Source organism: Danio rerio, chromosome 13, assembly GCF_049306965.1.
Source record: "Danio rerio strain Tuebingen ecotype United States chromosome 13, GRCz12tu, whole genome shotgun sequence".
NCBI classification, from domain to species: domain Eukaryota; kingdom Metazoa; phylum Chordata; class Actinopteri; order Cypriniformes; family Danionidae; genus Danio; species Danio rerio.
Window position 1 is genome coordinate 37,725,347 of NC_133188.1, and position 12,508 is coordinate 37,737,854.

General features: G+C 33.6%; 1 protein-coding gene across 6 annotated transcripts in view; it reads left to right on the plus strand.

The window, feature by feature from the left end:
- The window catches only part of macrod2 (mono-ADP ribosylhydrolase 2), an 862,720-nt gene that overhangs the window by 573,723 nt on the left and 276,489 nt on the right, over positions 1 to 12,508 (plus strand).

Genomic DNA, 12,508 nt, shown 5'->3' on the forward strand with positions numbered 1-12,508 from the left:
CTAACTAGCGAAAGACATGATCTGTGTTGTCTACTGTCATCTTAATGCTGTGCGTTCGTTATTTCAGGAGGCATGACTTTGGATGACAGGGGAGGGACTGTGTTTTTAAAGCTTACGTTAGCATTTTGGCAGATCACCTTCTGAACCTTTAAGCAATATAAACAACGGAGTTTAATATTTTTCTTCATTTAACCTAAATATTTTAGTGTCTATAAAAGTTAAACAGCAACATTTGCATTATCTTTGACATCTATATTAAATTACGATTGCTATTTAATCTGATTATCTGTAGAATTTTTGCCACACTATTAAGAGTCCTGCTTAGGTTTAGGTTTTAGGTTTAGGTTTAGGTTTAGGTTTAACTTTATTTGTCTCTCAGAGGAAATTTGTCTTGGGCATAAAAGGTGCTACAACATTGTCTAAACAGACAGTAAAAATAAATAAAACAAAACAATTAAGAACAAACAGTTAAGAACATACATTGTTTACAGAGTTTACAGATTAGTTTAGGATTCATAAAGTATATGGCTAAGAAGTATGTCTGATCATTATCAGGTAAGAATCCTCTTAAAGCAGTCCAATTATTTAGTGTTTCTGTAAGACTGGCTTGCCAATCATTCACTTCGCCGCTTAGTCAAAGTCGAAGATCCCTTCTCTGATCACCCACATAAACATATAGATTGTAAAACTCCCTAGGCCGCTCAGAATTATGACATAACAAGCAGAAATTGTATTTGGCCAGTTGACACATGTAAACACAAACCCACACAGCAGTACATTCAATTAAGGGCAACTCTCAAACCTAGCGGGAGATCCAGCAAAAGAAAGTGCGTCTATTATAAATAACAATAATAATCCTAATAAACAACCTGAAGAACACAGGAAGGAATGATTGATTGGAGAAGAGCGAATGCGGTGGAATCGTTTCCCTTGTGACCAATTTCCACATGCTTTTGCAAGCAGATAAAAACCCCCAAACACAATAAGGAGGCAAAAAGCAAGTGGGCTGTGAGCCTGATTCGGTCCTAATGAACTGACAGATCAGAAATAATAATCCAGCCGCAGAAGCATAAGTCACTGCTGAGGTGTAATAATGTCAGCCTTGTTAATTAAGGCGGCGGCTTGATATAAATGCATCGGTGTTATATTTATAAACATGTGCCGCTAGTCATGGTTGTAGTGGCGTAACTGTGTCGAGTTAAATCAGTTGCTCTGTTGTGTGTAACCGGCTTCTGTTTTCCCCTCCGTCATCTAGATGTGATTAGTCTGACGTGCTAGCTGTGCTTTATTGCTCACACAACTCAATACCAAGACTGTTTAACTGTAATTGCTTGGGATTTTCAAGTTGTGCGTTCGTGAATGTTATCATTATTGATCATCATTGAGTGTTTGGTCAATATGTGATCATATGAAGCCTATAGTTGTGCATGTTCTTTCTTGATGAATAGGCCTTGTGTTCAAACAGTATAGAGGCTGAAAGTAAAAACGTATTATTTTTTTAATATGTTGCTAATGGCAAAGTGGGAATTATTATGCTTGCTGTTTAAAATTGGAAGTTGTAAAAAGGGAATGAAGATGTAGCATCGACATTTGCCCTTGGGGTGGTAAATCCAATACAGATTAGATGTTTAATATACACATAAATCATTACAAGAGGTCAACAGATAATGCAAATCATTACCATCATCATCATTATAATCATAATAATGAGCATAATCAATTATTTTCAAAAATAAATAAATTAAAGACACACACACACGGGCATAAGGGATGCACTAAATTTTCAGCTACTGAAAAGGGCATTTTCAGATCTAAAAATAAATGTTACTGTCAATAATTTATTTATTTATTATTTACTTAAATTGGCTTTTGTTTTAAAATCAGTATGAATAAATGTAAAAAGTCTTACACAATTAATTTGTATTGTTTAATGAAATTACACCCTGTGAAATGTAATAAGTTGACCTTGCTTTTAAAAATTGAGGAAACTGATTGTCTTAAAATTGTGACTTAATTTTAAGTGAGCTTAACTTAAAACAGTTTGTATTTACAACTTCCTAATAAAGTAAACTTCAGTACTGTTGACTCAAAATAATTAGTTGTGGTAACTTCTTATTAGTGTTCACATTACTGGGAAATATTATGAAACCGGTTGTCTTAAAATTATCAAGTAAAGACAAAAAAACAAAACCTTACTTAATGAGGCCCAATTCCAGTTCTGTTTTTGTGCCCCTACTCCTGCCCCATGGCTCTTGAAACAGAGTTTAATAGAGAAGGGCTTAAAAATTTACCCCTTAGAAATTAGACACTTCTACCACACCTGCACATGACGCCATATAATTGCCATCTCTTGCCTCTTATGAGATTGATCATTGTGACTACTGTAGTTCTGTACTGTACTGAACTGTATTCCAGTTGCATTATTTTTTGTTTGTTGTAAAAATTAGTAATGATGACAAAAAAAAAACAAAACTAATTTTTTCATGTCTTTACTGCTGTGTGCAGCCATATTGCCGTTGTGGCTGGTGTAATCTATGAAATTTTCTTACTTGGTTTCGAGTGTGGTCCCGAAAAATCTCAGTTTCAAGAGGTATCTAAGTTTTCCTCTTAGCCCTACGCCTTCAAGCTAACGAGAATTGGAAAACCCCTATCCCTCAATGCAAATGCGCAAAACGTAAGGGAAAGGGCTATGGGGTGGAACTGGGATTGGGCCTTACTTTCTAGGGCCATTTATATTGAATTTGCTATTTAGTCACACCATGTGTTTTGTAGCATCAAATTTTTAGGAAGTGGGACATTAGCCCAACCCTCAACCCCCAATATTGAGGACAAGGGCACGCACGCACGCACGCACGCACACACACACACACACACACACACACACACGCACACAATCACACACACACACACACACATGCACGTCTTTGAATTATGGGAGAAACCTGACAACCCGGAGGAAACCCACGCCAACACGAGGAGAATACCTTGCTGTGAGGTGACAATACTACCCACTGCGCCACCATATTATATACAATATAATACTTCATAGCAAGCAATTTTCAACCAAGGTTTAATGTAATAATAATAAATAATAATATTTCTTTATTTATTTATTTAATATAATTTTATTTATTATTATTCTAGAAATATCTTAATATTATTTATTATATAATCATATAAATATTATTAAATGTATAAATATAAATATATTATAATAATTATACATTTTAAATATCAAAGAATTGAAAAAGCTCCGATTATGCTTAGGATTGAATTCTTCCGTCTGTTTCTTCAGTTCCCTCACCACCATTCTCTATCATTAACATGCTTTTGACACACGATCACTTAAAAATTGTAAATATATTATTGTAAGTGAAAATTACTTGAATCTAATTAGTTTAACGACTAAATGTGCTAAAAAGTTAGGATTACTTGTTTAAATATAAAAGATGAACAAACTTATTCGTAGTAAGTTAGCTGCGCTTAATTTTATTAGTGAGAACAGCCATTGCTTTTTACAGTGTAGATAATTTTACAAAGCATTTTTAGTTTCATATATAGCATATAATATATATTATATAAAAAAAAAAAAAAAAAATATATATATATATATATATATATATATATATATATATATATATATATATATAGTCAATCCTGTAATTAATCGTTATTGTAAAAAAAAATGTTAAATAACCATTTCCAAATTTTGTGATAAACAAGTGTTTTTATTTATTTACAGCTGCCAATTGCATTATGGGATGTTGAACTCTGCTCTGTTGACTTTTGATGTTGAAAATTCAACTCTGCAGTTTAACAAAATGAATTTTTATGACATTTGTATCATTTGAAATAATATATTGTTTACTAAACAATATAGAAAGAAATAAGTTTGCACAATAAATCTGCAGGCAGTTTATTATATTTTTGTACCATAATATACAACACCAACCCAGACAATATATCACTTTAAACTATTAAAATGTTCACAAAAGTCACTTCAAGTTAAAAAAATGTTGGAAAAAGATCAAGGTCTTCTAATGCAAAGTATAGATTCATTTTATTGAACAATTTATATGATGAAGACTTTGCATTCTTAATTTACATTTGATTGTTTAATTTCTGTAAATAAAGACTTTTAAACCCTCCCCAGAAAACCAATAAATCACTGTTTATTTCACTTCAATATTTGCTTCATTGCGTTTCTGAGTGTATTTTGTTTATTATATGTATATAATAAATTACATAAAATACATTTATATTTCACTCCCATAAAAATCATCCCAGTCAATCTAAAGTCTTTGCTAAAAATAGTTTTTTTAGTAGTCTGATGAAATTATATCCCAATATATATCACAATGTAAAGTTGCAATCAGATTTATTAGCCACCTTTTGAATTTGTTTTTGAACTTGAATAAATATTTCCCAAATGATATTTTCCAGAGAAAGACATTTTTCACAGTATGTCCGATAATATTTTTGAAATATATTTTCTGGTGAAAGTCTTATTTGTTTTATTTTGGCTAGGATAAAAGCAGTTTTAATTTTTAAAAAATCTTTTTAAGGTCAAAATTATTAGCCCCTTAAACATATTTTTTCGATTAGTCTACAAAGCAAATCATCCTTATACAATAACTTGTCTAATTACCCTAACTTGCTTAGTTAACCTAATTCACCTTGTTAAGCCTTTAAATGTCACTTTTAAGCTGTATAGAAGTGTCTAATATCTAGTCAAATATTATTTACTGTCATCATGGCAAAGATAAAATAAATTATTAGAGATGAGTTATTAAAACTATTATGTTTAAAAATGTGTTGAAAAAAACATTCTCTCTGTTAAACAGACATTGGGGAAACAAAAAATAAATAAACATGGAGGCTAATAATTCAGGGGGGCTTTTAATTCTGATTTAACTGCATATCACAAAAAAAAAAATATATATATATATATATATTGCAGTGTCAATTTTTTTTCAATATCAATCAGCCCTAAGTGATAGTGACTGTAAATAGAAATTTTAATTTCATCTTGATTTTTGTCATAAAGTAACCATGAAATCACCAGAATGACCTTTGAGCATATTGTCCACTTAGTCTTCTGTTGTGTGTCTGTTTGTATTGAATCCTGCAGAGACCCAAGCGAGGTTGCTTACGTTGTGTTGAGCAGCGCAGTAAAAATGGCCCTGCTCCTCTGCTCATCATGGGGAATTTGAGCCAGAGCGAGATGTACACCTGTAAAGGTCAAAGCTTTGGTGAAAGACTGCTGAAATATTGATCTTGACAAGCATTGCTTTGACACAACCCTAGTAAAATAATAAACAACCAAACAAAAGCCCCCCTCCTCTGTGTGAAAAAGAGAATGGCAAAAGCACCAGGGATGGTAATGATGTACAGTCTGGTGTGAGGTGATGTGCGTACTCTGGATAATGCAGCATTATCTGCCGCGCGGCCGTCGTGTTTTTATTGTGGCAGTAAGTTATGGTTCATAATCAGAGGAGCGCAGCTCGACTAGAGTCTCATCTGTTCCTCATTGAAGAGCTCAACTGCCTTTGATTTGTACAGCTGTCACCTGAAATTATATCGCCCTTGTTTTGCGGTGTTGTTCTTTCCTCTAATGTTCTGTTAGCGAAGCATTATTGCAATTACAGTCTGCTTTGTGCTAAAGCTCTTGCCGCGGCACAAAAGCCCATTTGATATGGAAAATACCTACTTTTAGCACTTCAAACATTTTTAAAAGAAACCCTTATTAGCAACCTTTAGAGTGTCATTAAACAGCGGTCGGAGCTACGACAACAAACACCGCCATTCACACCTTTTTAACACTCGCTTTATTGTTAAACAGAACCAGCAAACGGAAATGATAAGGGAAATTTGCATTTGTCATAATGTTGCATTAACGCGATGGTCACACTTTATTTATTTATTTATTTTTTTTTTCTTTGTGATGAATGCTAAGCTAAAGCCCAGATTCAGCTGCTTTTGCGGAGACAAATGAGAGCTTTGAATAAATATCTCCTCTTTACTGTTTATTAATATACTAAAAATGATGAATGTGGAACGGGGTGCGTGGAACGCGGTCGTATGGAAAAATGATGGTTGTTGCAGCTCTAAACCTGCTCTTGAGTAATACATCTGGTCCACAGTGCCGCAGAGCCAGACCTATTACAGTATGGTAAGTTTTTAATCTTTTAAAAAATATGGCCATAAATATCAGAGCTGCTCTGTTTCCCCCTCAGTCGCTCTGGTATTTTTATTTATTTTTTTGTTCTCTAGTAAGAAAAAAAAAAAGAAATGAATCCTATGCACCTGTTCACAAAATTCTATATAATTTATCAGTGAATATGGAAAGATAAATAAACACCCCTAAATAACCAGCTATTTTTTACGTAACTTTGTTCACTTTTTGTTCTAGAATTAGGAGCATTTTTGCTCTTTGCACAATTTATTTTTTATTCCAGACTTTCAGAGAAACAAATGGTAATATTAAGATAGACTTCCTTTGGTGTACTTTAGGGTTTTCAAGCAGTTTTTGATTAATGAGCATCTTTGAGAAAAGTTTTTTTTATTAATTTGGACCATTAAAAATGTATTTTCACTATGGTTTCAAAAAAAAAAAAAAAGCCAAATATTTGTAGGTGTATTCATGTAAAATGTATTTATTTACTTATTTATTTATTTATTTATTTATTTATTCATTTATTCATTCATTCATTCATTTACAAATCAGATGTCAAATTGTATTTGTCATATGGGTGACATTTTACAATACGGGCATGTGGTAACACTTTAGGTGAGCAGCACATCTGTTAAACATTACTTAATTGTTGTTAATGTTAACTAAACATGTATGAATGTGTTAAATAATATGTTAATTAAGGTTAATTAGTTAATGGGTCACACTCTACAATAAGGTACATTAGTTAATTTTACTATCATGAAAGAATTATGAACAATACTTTTAAAGAATTTATTAATCACAGTTCTGCATTTAAAAAATGTTTTATTAACATCCAAATTTGTGCTTGTTAACGTTAAGTTAACATGAACTAACAATGAACAACTGTGTTCATCATCTAACGTTAACAAAAATGAGCAAATACTGTAGTAAATGTATTGTTCATTGGTTGTTCATGTTAGTAAATGCATTAACCAACATTAACTAATGCAACCTTAAAGTGTTACCAGTTAATGTTTACACGAAAACTAATACATTTATTCATGGATTACATAATATGACCTAACTATGAACAACACATTTATTCAGAAATACTAAATCAGGAAACTGTTAACTTAACATATATTGTGTTATTTATTTCATTAGTATACATAAACAAATAGTGAACAAATGTTAGTAATACATTAGAGAATGTTGGATTAGTGTACACTACAATCAGGTTCCTAATTCCCTTAATTAATGCTTAACTGATAAATCATGTTCGTTAAATGTTAACAAACATAAACGTCACCGTTAAATAATTATAATTAATTAGCTCATTTATTAATTAGTAATTTAATATACTGTATATTGATTAACATGAACAAAGATTAAGTAATGCTTAACAGATGTGTTGTTCACTTGTTAATTCATGTTAATTAATGCATTAATTAACAATAATACACCCTTAATGTAAAGTGTTATTGTAATTAGTTTACATAATTTCTGGGCTTTTTTTTTTAGATGGATTTTTTTTTGTGTGTTTAAAATTATACACTTTTTTAAAAATATGTTTGTTTTTTTTACAATTCATTTGTCATATTTCATTGTTCGCGTTTAACTTTTATTCATGAATTAATATCTGATACATTAATTGAACACTACAATATAAATTAAACAAAATATATAATATATTTCAATTTCACAGGAAAAAACGCATATTTAAACAAATTATTTTATACAAAAAAAATATTTGCAAGACTTTGTTGTCCTCTATACTTTGTTTACCTCTACAACTCTCACTTGCTGACCTCCGATACACATATCAATCAAATCGTCATTCGAAATTAATGAAAAGCTGTGTTGGTGGTTCATTCCACTGTGGTGACCCCTAATAAATAAGGGACTAAGCTGAAAGGAAATGAATGAATGAATAAATGAAAAAAGTGTTTAGTGTGTACCTCACTTTACCCCAGACAGTCCATTAAAACATTATCATCATGACAGACCCAACGCTTCTCAGACTCCACACAGCTTCAGTCCAAAGCCCCATTCACCCTTCAGAAAGATCCAGGATATTGCAAAGCCTACGACTGGATCAATTATCATTTTCAGGAGTATTGAATTATTGTGCACATTTTCTGGATGCCTCCTGCAGACCAATGCGCATTTCTCTCCTCCAGCTACTATGTGTCCTGGCATCCTGAAATATGACTGTCCCTTAATTAACTGTCAGATTAATTAGATCACCATATGACAGGCAAAGCGTTGCTTTTGATGTCTCCGGCTAGGAGAAGTAAATGGAAATAGATCTTTCTTGCTGGGTTTGTGTTGAAAGCAAGTGGCGAAGCCTACAGGTGGGGAGATCATTGTTATTATATATGGCAAAATATGTTATCTCAAACTGATTTATATGGTTGTTATGCCTGCGTGTCACGTTGTGTCAAAGCACTGCTTGGAATACAAGTGCTCTGTCTACCCCAACAAGAACAAAAAAAAAAAAACATCCATTTCATCCTTTCCTTTGAAGCTGAAGCGATCCTGTATAGCCTAGAGATCCACAAAAAAACAAACACATCTTCTCAGTAAAAATGCGACGCCCCGTGTCTTTAGGCTCTTTAATATATATTTGATGTTTGGTGTAAGCCTACATTAGCAGTTTACCCCACGGGCTATTAATAAAACATTTGACATTCGCTAAACGTCAAATTTTTCCATTCACGCAATAGGCTTTCGTAGAGTTGGCTGTAATGAAATTCATGCATGTTATCAAAATGCAAGCTTAGCAGGAATTGGAAAAATGCAACAACTCACGACTGAGCAATGTAAGGTTGTGCTGAGTTTATCGCTTGTTTCTTTGAACTCGGTGCATATTTTTATGCTAGAGTGCAAAACATAGAACATACTGTAAACACATTAATGGAAATTTTAAAAACTTGAATGTAAATATATAGTAATGATTTTTAGAATAATTATGGTTTGGTTGTATTTAAAAAGTATTTGCATAAAAAAATATATATATATAATGGGTGTCATAGTGGCTTAGTCTTTAGCACTGTCATCTCACAGCAAGAAGGTCGCTGGTTCGAGTCCTGGTTGGGCCAGTTGGCAGTTTTACGCTTCATAAAACATATACTGGAATAGTTGGCAGTTCATTCCGCTGTGGTGACCTCTAAAATAGAGACCAGGGTGAAGGAAAATGAATAATAATAATAATAATAATAATAATAATAATAATAATAATTATTATTATTATTATTATTATTATTATTATTATTATTATTATTATTATTATTATTGTTGTGGTTGTTGTTGATGTTGCTGTTATTAATTATGAAAGTGATGTTGTATGATGATGGTACAGTAACAGTTATATCAATAGGCAAGGCAAGGCAAGGCAAGGCAAGTTTATTTATATAGCACATTTCATACACAATGGCAATTCAAAGTGCTTTACATAAACAAGAATAAAAGAAACAAGTAAAAAAAAAAAAATAAAAATAAAATAAAAACAAATAATAAAAATGCATAAAAACAAAACAAAACATAAAAACAGGTAAAATGTGATATAAAAGAATGAAGAAGAAGAGAAAAACATGATAGTGCAATCTGTCGGACGCAGCACAGTGCTCATTCAGTAAAGGCACAGCTAAACAGATGTGTTTTCAGTCTTGATTTGAATGTGCCTAATGTTGGAGCACATCTGATCATTTCTGGAAGCTGATTCCAGCAGCGAGGGGCGTAGTGGCTAAAAGCCGATTCACCCTGCTTTGACTGAACTCTTGGAACTTCTAGTTTATATGATCCTAAAGATCTGAGTGATCTGTTAGGTTTGTATTGAGTGAGCATATCTGTGATGTATTTAGGTCCTAGGCCATTTAGTGATTTATAGACCAGTAATAATACTTTAAAATCTATTCTGAATGTAACTGGCAGCCAGTGTAAAGACCTGAGGACAGGTGTGATGTGCTCTGATTTTCTGGTTCTGGTTAGAATTCTGGCTGCAGCGTTCTGGATGAGCTGCAACTGTCTGACTGTCTTTTTAGGAAGGCCAGTGAGGAGTCCATTACAGTAATCCACCCTGCTGCTGATAAAAGCATGAACAAGTTTTTCTAAATCTTCACTAGAAACAAAGCATCTGATTCTTGCTATGTTTTTGAGATGATAGTATGCTGATTTACTGACTGCTTTGACATGACTGTTGAAACTCAGATCTGACTCCAGAGTCACACCAAGATTCTTGACCTTATTTTTTGTCGTTTGACCTTTAGTGTCAAGGTACGCATTTACCTTGAGAACCTCATCTTTGTTTCCAAACACAATAATTTCAGTTTTCTCTTTGTTTAACTGAAGAAAGTTTTGGCACATCCAATTGCTCATTTCATCAATGCATTGGCAGAGGGTGTCAATGGGGCTGTAGTCATTAGGCAGTAAGGCTAGGTAGATCTGAGTGTCATCAGCATAGCTGTGGTAGGAGATTTGGTTCTTTCTCATTATTTGGCTTAGAGGGAGCATGTAAAGGTTGAACAGGAGAGGTGCAAGAATCGAGCCTTGTGGGACTCCACACGTCATGGGTGTCCACCTCGACCTATGGTCACCTATACTGACATGGTAACCTCTACCTTCTAGGTAAGATCTAAACCATTTGAGGACCGTGCCAGATAGCCCGACCCAGTTTTCCAGCCTATCCAGAAGTATGCTGTGATCGACAGTGTCAAATGCAGCACTGAGATCCAACAATACCAGCACTGTTATTTTACCTGAATCTGTATTTAGGCGTATATCATTGATTATCTTTATAAGAGCGCTCTCTGTACTGTGATGTGCTCTGAACCCCGATTGAAAATTGTCTAAACACCCCCTGAAGTTTAAGAACTTGTTAACCTGGTTAAAAACAACTTTTTCAATGATTTTGCCAATGAAGGGGAGATTTGAGATTGGCCTGTAATTGCTCAATAGGGTGTTATCCAGGTTGCTCTTCTTCAAGAGGGGTTTAACAACTGCAGTTTTAAGTGAGGTTGGAAAAACCCCTGATAGAAGTGAAGCATTTACCACTTTAAGAAGATCCATTTCTAAACATGTAAACACCGTTTTGAAGAATGATGTGGGGAGCGTGTCAAGACTGCAGGTTGATGTTTTCATAACTTGCACAGTCTCATCTAAGATTTTGCTGTTAATTGCCATGAAATCAGACATAGTGTCTGATTTCTTAAGTTGTGGTTGAGCTTGTTTGATATCGACACAACTTGGTTGATTGGATGAGCTGATTGCCTTTCTGATATTATTAATCTTATCAGTGAAGAAATGAGCAAACTCATTACATTTGCTTTCAGAGAGGAGCTCACTGGGAATCTGACTGGGGGGGTTTGTGAGTCTCTCTATCGTTGCAAAGAGTGTGCGAGCATTATTTAAGTTGCTGTTTATAAGGCTTGAAAAGAAAGTCTGTCTAGCAGTGTTTAGTTCCATATTAAAGGCATGAAGACTGTCTTTATAGATGTTATAATGGACTACTAGTTTCGTTTTTCTCCACATACGCTCAGCTTTTCTGCACTGTCTTTTCATCATTTGTACTTTCGGTGACCTTGTCCAAGATCCCTTTTGCCTGCCAGTCATCTTCTTGACTTTAACAGGAGCGATGTCATTTATGACATTCTCAATTTTCGAATTGAATAAATCAAGGAGAGAATCAACAGAATCTGCAGATATACTTGGTGCTAGTGATATGGCCTTCATAAACTGCTCACTAGTGTTCTCATTTATGCATCTCTTTCTGACAGAGACTGATCTGTCTTTAATAGCTGGAGTGATCAATATATCAAAAAAGATACAGAAATGATCAGATAGTGCCACATCCTTAACAACAGTTGATGAAATGTGTAAACCCTTAGTTATAAGTAGATCAAGAGTGTGTCCATGATTGTGTGTGGGTCCTTGAACATGCTGAGTCAGATCAAAAGTGTTAAAAACAGTCATCAGTTCTTTTACAGCATTGATTTCTGGATTATCAATGTGAATATTAAAATCCCCAGCAATACTAAAATAATCAAATTCAGAGGTTACTATTGATAACAGCTCTGTAAAATCCTCAATAAAAGCTGGAGAATATTTTGGAGGTCTGTAGATAATGATTAGTAAGATGCGTGGAGCACCTTTTAGTGCTATACTCAGATATTCAAAAGACAGATAGTCACCAAATGACACTTGTTTACATTCATAGTCATCTTTAAACAGGGCAGCGATGCCTCCACCTCTCCTATTAGCTCTGCAAACACCCAAAAAGTCAAAGTTTAAAGGAGCTGCTTCATTCAGAACTGCTGCGCTACAACTGTCATCTAGCCAAGTTTCAGTTAAAAG